The sequence below is a fragment of the Musca vetustissima genome, unplaced genomic scaffold (assembly GCF_032173495.1).
Source record: "Musca vetustissima isolate MV318-11 ecotype Yass unplaced genomic scaffold, APGP_CSIRO_Mvet_v1 utg113746, whole genome shotgun sequence".
Taxonomy (NCBI): Eukaryota; Metazoa; Arthropoda; class Insecta; order Diptera; family Muscidae; genus Musca; species Musca vetustissima.
Genome location: NW_026879297.1, coordinates 24,179 through 34,705, shown reverse-complemented (window position 1 = coordinate 34,705; position 10,527 = coordinate 24,179).

Here is a 10,527-nt window from a genome sequence, read left to right as displayed (position 1 = left end):
CATATTGGAGGTTTTTTTAGCGTCTGAGATAACGCGATGCAAAATTTCAGACACTTTCCTCGGAATTTCAAGTAGAATCAAGATATAAGGGAACGTGTAAAAAATGCAAAGATTTTTTACAAAAAAATCGGAATTTCATATTATAGCCAATTCCATTGAATAATGCGCATGACAACGGCCTCAGCTGCTTTGAGCTCATATTGATCAACGTGTGAAGACGTTATTTTGGTACTGAACTTATCCGAGTTAATAGTAGGAATCTAGAAGAATATCATCCTTAAAAAGATTTCTGTGCTTCCGTGCTTAAAAAGAGTTCCATGCTCGTCGGTCTTATGCGCATCTCATCCCATTTGAAAGACCATTTTCCATGGTAATTCGTGGCCTTACCCTTCTGCGTGAACCATCACTTGGCTCGCTTTTCTGTGCCTTTTGAGGTGGGGCATCTTCATCCATTTTCACAAGAAGGCCTAGCCAAAATAGTCGCTGCAGCTCGATCCTTCTGACTATATCGATGCCCGAGAATATATAGTAGCTCATGTTTCATTCGACGGCGATATTCACCATCGACGCAGATTGGCCCATAAATCTTCCGGAGAAATTTTCTCTAAAACACTCCAAGAGCTGCCTCATCTGCTTGCGCATGTACCCATGCTTCAGATCCATACAACAGCACGGGTAATATCAGCGTCTTGTAGAATATGAGTTTGGTCTGGCGAGAGGTGGCCTTGCTTTTGAGTTACTTACACAGACCATTGTAGCATCTGTTGGCCAACACTATTTTCCTCCGGATTTCAGAGCTAATGTTATTAGTTTTGTTTATGGCGGTACCGAGGTATATAAAATCTTTGATTACCTCGAAGCTGTAGTCTTCAAGTTCCACAGATGGTCCGAGTCTACTGGACGTCTTGCGCGTTGCTACCATCAGCTTGGTCTTTTCACCATTTACTCACAGTACCACTTTGGCAGACTCCTTCTCAATTAAAGGAGGCTGTTACCGCTCGCAATGTTCGACCCATTATGTCGATGTTTTCGGCGTAGGCGAGTAACTTGTGTTGTTTGGTGTACAGAGTGCCATTTCTGTTCACATTTGCATCTCGTTTGACCTTTTCCAGCAGGATGTTGACCAGGTCACACAATAAATAGTCACCTTGTCTGAATCATCGTTCGGTATTGAAGGGCTCCGAGAGGTCCTTTCCTACTTTAACTGCTGACATTGTGCCACTTAAAGCTATCCTGCATAGCCGTATTAATTTTGCAGGAATGCCGAACGTAGACATGGCTTTAAACACCTCTGAACGGATAGGGCTGTCGACTGCGGCTTTATAGTCGACGAATAGGTGGTATGTGTCGATGTGTTTTTCGTGGGTCTTGGTGGATTTTCCAGGTCTGAAGCCGCTTGGTATGTTCCAATAATGTCATTGACCATTGGCTTCAATCGTTCACACAGCACACTGGATAGATATGCCATGAGAAGAAAGCTAATTCCTCTATAGTTGGCACATATCGTCTTGTCTCCTTTTTTTGTACACGGGACACAGGATGCTAAGGTTCCAATCATTGGGCATGCTTTCCTCTAGCCAAATTGTACCAATCAGCTGGTGCATGCTCCTGACCAACATCTGATCACCAGTCTTGAATAGTTCGGCTGGTAATCCATCGGTACCTGCTGCTTTATTGTTCCTTAGCACATTAATTGATACTCTGACCTCATTTTGGCTAGGTGGTATTACAATCTACATCGTCATCTCTTATTGGTTCTGAAGTATCTTCTTCGCCGCCACTATTTGATACCAGAAGCTTTTCAAAATCCTTCCAGATCTTCAGCACGCTATCTGTATCTGTCACCAGGTTTCCATCTTTATCTCTACAGGAGGATGTGTCTGCGCCAAAGACTTCGGTTTGGTGTTTTACTCGTTGGTAAAATTTCCGGACTTCATTCTGACTCCTGTACATCACAATTTGCTCACGTTTTTCTTGTTCTTTTTTTTCTGAAAATACGTTTCTCCAATATCATCCAATGATCGGAAAAGGAAAATGTTTCCGATAGCCTCCAGTGGATTAATGGGTCCTATAGCATCTCAAAATAATTCCCTTTACTTCGGCACGCTGTTTTAGCACTGAACTTATCCCAGTTCGCATTCAGCGAATTTCTATAGGGCTTCTAATAGGAATCTAGAAGAATATCATCCCATGATCCGAAAAGGAACATTTTGGATTTTTGTTAATCTCAAAAGAATTCGCTTTACTTACTTATTCCAATACGTATTCGCGAATACTTATAAGGCTTCTGCTTTACTTTAATATTAGAAATCCCGAAGGACGGGATCTTTATGCCAAAAATACGGACCCATATTCATAATCTTAAGAAACGAGTTTTCTTTTTTACCCAACGAGAATTCAGAACGTGATATTATTGTCACTTCGACAGAAAATGTGCCTAAGACCATGAAATAATGTTCGGAACAGCTAAATACGGAAATCATAACTATTTCTGTTTATTTACAGCCCTTTTAGAACCTCGATGTTTTTAATTAAAATTGTTTGTTTTCAAGTTCTTTTTATTTATTTATTTTTATTTACTTTTTTTTCAAAATTTGCCTCAGCCAAAATAAACCAAAACAATTTCTATAAAAAGTGGGTCTCTAAAAGAGAAAACATTATTTTTTTCCAACATGAGTTTCTCAATAAAAAAAAGGAACAACAAAATCAACAATGACATCAATGGCTTAAATTGTAATCGCCTCAGCTTTACCGGTCATATATCAGACAAAACAAATGTTTTTTTTTTCTGTGGGTAATAGCATCAAATGCATATGTCGGAACAGTGGCGGAGCAAAAGGGTTGGTGGCGGTAAGGTGCAGCAAGGCCTTATTACAAATTGTATAGTCAGTTTAAAAATAAGCAGTAATCAAGCCTTGAAATATAAGGCTGAAATGCGCAATAGTTTCTATTAAATTTGGCGATACTTGATTATGAAATATGTGAAGAGAAAATATTCTCTCTGAAGTTATACTGATTGAAGGGCTGATTATACCGATAACCACAGGGGAAGTATAATCTCTTCCAACCTTCATACACAAACGGAGACTCTAATTCTGAGTCGGAATGGGCAAGCGCATTGCTAAGCTCACAACAAAGAAAAGGATATCTAGGGCTCAAATGACTGAGACTGACTGAGATCGACAAAGTCGACTGAAGTACTAAGAAAACATTATCCGCCACGAAATCCTCCATAAAATGAGAGAGAGAGAGAGAGAGAGGGCGACTTCGGATCACAATGAACCAAGTGTTCAAGGGTTTTTCTTCTTTTAATTTTACTGACTGGGCGCCACTCTGATCATATGATAAAGTAAAAAAGTAAAAGACTCAAATACCTGGGGGAGGATCTCCGTCACGAAAGTTCTAAAACTATAGACTTAGGATTACAATGAATCGATTTTCTTCTTCTGCTTGGCAGTAATACAATGAAGCGAATGCTAAGCTAACAACAAAGAAAACGATATCAGAGGATCAAGGGTGGAAATCTCTCTAGAAGAACAGAACTTATTGACAAAGGGCGACAATCTTGGCTAAAGTACCTGGATGACGATCTCCGCCACGAATATTTGAAGTATGTAAAACATTTTATTAACTAAACAATGAATAGATGTTCTTCGAATACAGGTTAGTGACATTGAACTGATTGGGCTTCAGTGGCGCCCAATCAGTTCAATGTTAAGGTAACAATAAAAAAATGTTGCCTAAAATACCAAGAAGATATTTTAGCGAAAAACGGGCCATGGCCCAAGTAGACAGGAAACCATTCGAAGACGAATAAAGCTCGTGCAGCAATCCATTTGAACTGTGAATCCAAAAAGATGAAAAGAAAGAGAGCCCCGAGAGAAATGTTATGACCTAGAGAACAGCAAAATCCTGAACCACTTGCTAGAGGGAGAGAAAAAATACTATAGAGATTTCAAATAAAAATATTCCTTTAAAAATCTATAATTTTCGTTAGAGGGTATTTTACCGAATACACGCTTCATTTTTTGTCTTTAAAAGCACGACCTTTGGATGTTTGCTAATCTGAGTCTGAGTCTATACTACCTATGGATTTGTAGTACTTAGATATTGCTGGCCGATTCGTTAACTCCTATAATTGACTCACTAAAACATACCCAAGACCTGTGTTTAGACTTCTTGATTTCACTCTTTTACTCGTCGAAGTAGCCAGAGGGGCGACCCGCAATTGTTCCCCATAAAAATCCCAATCAGTACTACGTTAAGTCCTACTGGCTTGGTTATGAGGTATACGGGCTGCATTTTCTTTGGGCATTTTCTTTGATCACAATACCTGTTCAGATTAGTTTATAGGGTAGGTAACTGGACAAGAAGTCATCTAGCATATCAGAAGAGTTCCTGTTACTTCACACACGGCTTTCTTAACACCCTCAGCTGTTTTGAGTTCCTATTGACCAACGTAGGAAGACGATGTTTTAGCACTGAACATATCCCAGTTCGTATTCGGCGGATTCCTATTAGGCTTCTGATTTATTCTAATGGTTGGGAATCTAAAATAATATCACCCTATGATCCGAAAAGGACCATTTTTTGGTACCGTTCATTGGTTAAATTAGTCCTATAGCTACTTGTGTAGCGTGTCATGTGGTCCGTTACCACATGCCGGGCAGAAATTGTCGAATTGAATTGAGACGGCTACACCATCCAGATCTTAGTTTTACCAAGACCACTCTGGTTTGTCGAGGTAGCTACTGCTCTTCTGCAGCTATCATATTCGGATGGTCTCCGAGGATGGTATTCACACGATATTCTTGAACTGCTACCTCAACTGCATCCGTGTGAATACGATTCAATCCTGCTTGCTAGGCCTGTTGATCTAGAGGCTCCCTTTTGTACCTTTGGGCCTCTCTCTCCAGATCATGGATATCCTTCCTGACATGTCTGTGTGGTGGGTACCTATCCATTAGGTAGCGGTTTGGATGGCTACTCCTATAACACCCAAGCAGGTATTGCAACGACAAGATGTTGTTGTGTTGACGCACAGGAAGGATCTTCGTCTCCTCATGTAAGTAAGAGTCAGGAAGGCATTCTGGCAGGATTGAAGACTTTTCCACTGCGTTGCACTGACGTTGGCGGACCACACTGGCACCGCATAGTTTACAACAGACCGACCTATTGCTGTATAAGTCGTTAACAAGGTTTCTTTGTCAGCTCCCCAAATGCTGCCGGCTAGCGACTTGAGAACCTTGTTTCTGCTCCTGACTTTATCGCAAATAGCTGTGGTATGCGCGGACGACTTGTAGAGACTATCGAATGTGACCCCTAGAACCTTGGGGTAATTAGTGGTCGGACCCCTCGAACTGCACATCCAAAGATAGCCGCATCTCCGCTGTCCATGTGGTAAACAGTGTGGCCGTTGACTTAGTGGCGGATATTTTCATATTCCTCGACCGGAAAAATCTGCGATATCCACGAGATAGTGGTTCAGCCTCTCGCAAATGTCATCAATTTTAGACACATGTGGTGGTTAATGGTGCTGGTGTTTTGTCCATTGCTTCAATGGGCAGATTATCAGCACCTGAATGGCCTTCTGATTTGTTAGCATCGGCCAATATTTACGTCCATCTCATCAGCATTGATTATTCTCCTTGGAGTTCATGAATCTGTCAAGGTTGGATCTTTCCAGGGTTAGGTCTGTTGGCTGAGACGGAAATAACCGTTTTCCCAAATTTGATTGAGGAGAAGATCGAAGCTCGCTTTCGTGCCATCGAGTGCTTGACAAATTAGGGCCCTTTACAATCTTACCCACTTTTGGCCCATATGCACCCCACATTTTCCACCACTGCCTTTACTTACTTTACAAAAAAACGCCAACCAGTAAATCCCGCATATTGTGCAAAAATAAGGCAACCGTAAAATTTACAATAAAATAAAAAAATAAAACTTTTAAAATCAAAACAAAACGAAAAAACTTAACATTAAGACCCACAATAAAACTGCTAAGCAGAAACGGCCAAACAAAACCAGCGAGCACCACAAATGCTGTCTGGGTGAGTGGTCCGAAAAAATGACTTAGCGGGCCATGGTGGTCAGTGGACAGCGGCCAATGAATGACTAACATACTGACATGGCAGAGATGGGAATGATTTGGTTTTCAACATGGAAAGCTCTAAAATGGGGAAATACGAAAAAAATGTGAATTTTATACGACCCTAAATGAATTTCCGACCCTGAAATTTCCGAATTTGGAACTCTGAAACATATTTTATTGACTCAAGACTTCGGATCACAATTAATCAGGGGCATTTCTTCTTGGCAAAAATAAATTAAAACCAATACAAATTTATTAATAAAGAAGTAACTGATTGGGCGCCACTCTTCCATCTCTGTTTCAACTCTCGCTCTCTGTCTCCTTCCACTTCAGACTCTGAGTAATAGCGCACATTTGGGGAATATATCGAAAACATTCCACATCAAAAAACCCAACTCACTTCAACACGGCGGAACAGTTTTTTTTCTTTTTTGCATTTTGGCCCAATTGTGGTGGTAAATGGTATTACCACCAACAGAAGAATTGCTGGTACCCGCTGGTCAACTGGTGTTGGGCTGGCCACACATTTCAATTGTGAAAAAACCCATTCAACATTTTTTTTAGGTAATTCGTTTTGTAAATCTTTTATTTATTTTCATTTTTTAAGTTAAGTTTGTCATAAAGGTTTCGGTTAATTGTCTTTTCTTCTTCGTCTGCTGCTGCTGCTACGTCTTAGATGATGGCTTAGTCGTTCTTCGGCGGCCTCTGCATGGTGTGATGTGGTTTAAGTGGTCTGTTTTTGGCCAAAACGAATTCTTTGATGTGCTGCTGTTGTTGTTGTTTTAGTTGTTAATTTTGTGTGGCAACAGCTTTTAGGTTGACCACATAGTGATTCATACGGCCTGGAATGCGCCCGGTGAAAATTATTTTTTATGATTAATGCAATAACAATGGTAAAAAGAGGAAGTTGTTATATAGGAGAAGCGCCAAATGATGAGTGGATGGAATGAGATTTGAAAGAGAAAACAAATCCAGGCAATTTCCATGTTTGTTAAATAATATATCTTGAAAAAAATCCACGCCTTCTGCTATATTTTGAAAAAATATTTTTAAAAAATCCACCTTCCAAGGCGTCGATTTTTTATTTAAATCGGACGAAAATATATATGGGAGCTATATCTAAATCTGAACCGATTTTCCCGAAACTCACCACTCATTATTCTAGACTCAATTCATTACGCTATGCCAAATTTAGTGCAAATCGATGGTTATAAACGGACTTTGGTGCACTATTTATCTAAAATCGGACGAAAATATATATGGGAGCTATATCTAAATCTAAACCGATTTTCACTTGAACTTTCCATCTTATTCGTCGCCTTTCCCTTCTGCGTGAACCATAAGCTGGTTCGCTTTTATATGCCTTTTGGGCTGGGGCATCTTCATCCATTCTCGCAACATGACCTAGCCAACGTAGTTGCTGCAGCTCAATACGTCTAACAATGCCGATGTCCGAGAATAGCTGGTACAACACATGGTTCATTCGACGGCGATATTCACCGTTAACGCAGATCGGCCCATAGATCTTTCGGAGAATTTTTCTCTCAAACATTCCCAAGAGCTGCCTCATCTGCTTGCGTCAGTACCCATGCTTCAGATCCATGAAACAACACGGGGAGTATCAGCGTCTTGTAGAGTGTGAGTTTGGTTTGGCTGAAGGTGGCCTTGCTTTTGAGTTGTTTGCTCAGACCATATTAGCATCTGTTTTGAGTTTTATGCCTTTTCAAGGCGAAGGATCATTCATGTAAATGTTTTTTTATTAATTTCTCTTTCGAGATGAGCTACATGATCGGAGTTGCAATGAAATGGAAAGCCAGAGAGATACATTCCCACCATTATGCGACAAAACTAATAACCAACGGCGAAAGGTTATTAGTTTTGTTTATGGCGGTACCAAGGTATATAAAATCTTTAACTACCTCGAAGCTGTAGTTCTCAAGTTCCACAGTTGGTCCGAGTCTACTGGACATCTTGCGCGTTTATACCATCAGCTTGGTCTTCTCACCGTTGACTGCCAGTCCCACTTTGGCAGACTCTTTCTCAATTTATTCAAAGGTGGCTGTTACCGCTCGCAATGTTCGACCCATTATGTCGATGTCATCGGCGTAGGCGAGTAACATGTATTGTTTGGTGTACAGAGTGTCATTTCTGTTCGCCTTTACCTCTCGTACGATCTTTTCCAGTAGGATGTTAAAAAGGTCACACGACAAACTGTCACCTTTTCTGAATCCTCGTTCGGTATTAAAGGGCTCCGAGAGGTCCTTTCCGACTTAAACTGCTGACCTTGTGCCATTTAAAGTTATACTGCATAGCCGTATTAATTTTGCAGGAATGCCGAACACAGACATGGCTTTAAACACCTCTGAACGGATAGGGCTGTCGAATGCGGCTTTGTAGTCGACGAATAGGTGGAATGTGTCGATGTGTTTTTCGTGGGGTTTTTTCCAGGATTTGTCGCAGAGTGAAAATCTAGTCAATGATGGATTTGCCAGGTCTGAAGCCGCATTGGTATGGTCCAATAATGTCATTGACCATTGGCTTCAATCGTTTACATAGCACACTGGATAGCACTTCATATGCGATGGGAAGGATACTTACTCTTCTATAGTTGGCACATATCGTCTTGTCTCTTTTTTGTGCACGGGACACATGATGCTGAGGTTCCAATCATTGGGCATGCATTCATCTAGCCAAAGTGTACTAAACAGCTGGTGCATGCTCCTTACCAGCATCTGACTACTAATCTTGAATAGTTCGGCTTGTGACCCATTGGAACCTGCTGCTTTATTATTCTTCAGCCGATTGGTTAGGTGGTATACACTCTATACCGTCATCTATTATTGGTTCAGGGGTATCCACTTCACCGCTACAATTTGATACCAGAAGTTTTTCAAAATGCTCCTTCCAGATCTTCAGCAGGCTGTCTATATCTGTTACCAGGTTTCCTTCTCCATCTCTACCCGTTTTACCCGTTGATAAAATTTCCGGACTTCATTCTGACTCCTGTACACCACGATTTGCTCACGCACACGTTTTTCTTGTTCTTTCTTCTTTTTTCTGAAAATACGTTTCTTCCCTCTCCTTTTCTCCCGATAATTCTCCATCACATTACGTGTTCCTACTGTCTGCAGAGTTGCCCTATACGCTGCGTTTTTCAGATCAGTTGCATTACGACACTCCTGATCCTACCATGGGTTTCTTTGTGGTGATGTTTGGTACTCAAGTGTTGCTTTTGCTGCAGTATGTTGGGAGTGAGCAATTCTTTGCCACGGTGCTTCTATACTATTATCGGGACAAGAAGTGCTTTCGTCAAGCAGGTGGGTAAGTTGAGCGGAGTAGACCTCTCCAACCTATTGTGTTTTCAGCTTTTCGACGTCAAATTTCCGTATTGCATTAGATCGCACCTTTGCTGCTACATTAAGACGAGTGCGAACCTTGGCTGCTACAAGGTAGTGGTCCGAATCGATATTCGCTCCTCGGATCGATCGAACGTCTAATACACTGGATGAATGCCTTTCGTCTACCACAACATAGTCAATTTGATTTCTCATTGCTTGATCAGGAAAAATCCAGGTGGCCTTCTGTATATCGTGCTGCTAACTACCATGTTTTTTGCTGCCGCGAAGTCAATCAACCTCATGCCGTTGTCTGATGTTTCTTCTTGGAGGCCGAATTTTCCGACGGTGGGACCAAAGATATTTTCCATTCCGATTTTTACATTAAAATCTCCTAGCAGAATTTTAATGTCATGGCCAGGGCAACGGTCATATGCTGTTTCTAGGCACTCGTAAAATATGTCTTTGGTCTCTTCGCATTTCCTGTAAGGCAATAATATCGGCTTTGTCCTTCTTGAGTACATCCACCAAAGCGAGAACTGAATCTGTAGATTCGCAGATCGTGGTCCTTTATACGTTTGCGGGGGTCGTCAACATTAGGGGGGTTTGGTTTTCTTTGCTTTTTCATAGTAGGAGGAGTTTTCCGAGTGTGGGCAACTAACCCGACGCCTCAACCCATTTTTTTATAGTTCTTATGGGTGAACTCGCGGCACATATTAGATCACTATTTCAACGGGTGATGAAAGTAGTTACCCCAGATGACACCGCGGGGAGTTCTGTGTTGAGATGAAAGAGGGACCAAGATAAGCCTGGGCTTCGCCATGTAAAAACCAATCAGAGCCGTTGCTTGGTATCTATCATCCCCTACGTCATCTATATTAAAAATTTCACACCTTGAAAAAATATTTTTTTTAAATCAACGACTATTGAGAGAACTTGGAAAAATCCACGCGTTGAAAAAATATTTTTTTTAAATCAACGACTATTGAGAGAACTTGGAAAAATCCACGCGTTGAAAAATATTTTTTTTAAATCAATGACTATTGAGAGAACTTGGAAAAATCCACGCATTGAAAAAATATTTTTTAAAAATCCACGACT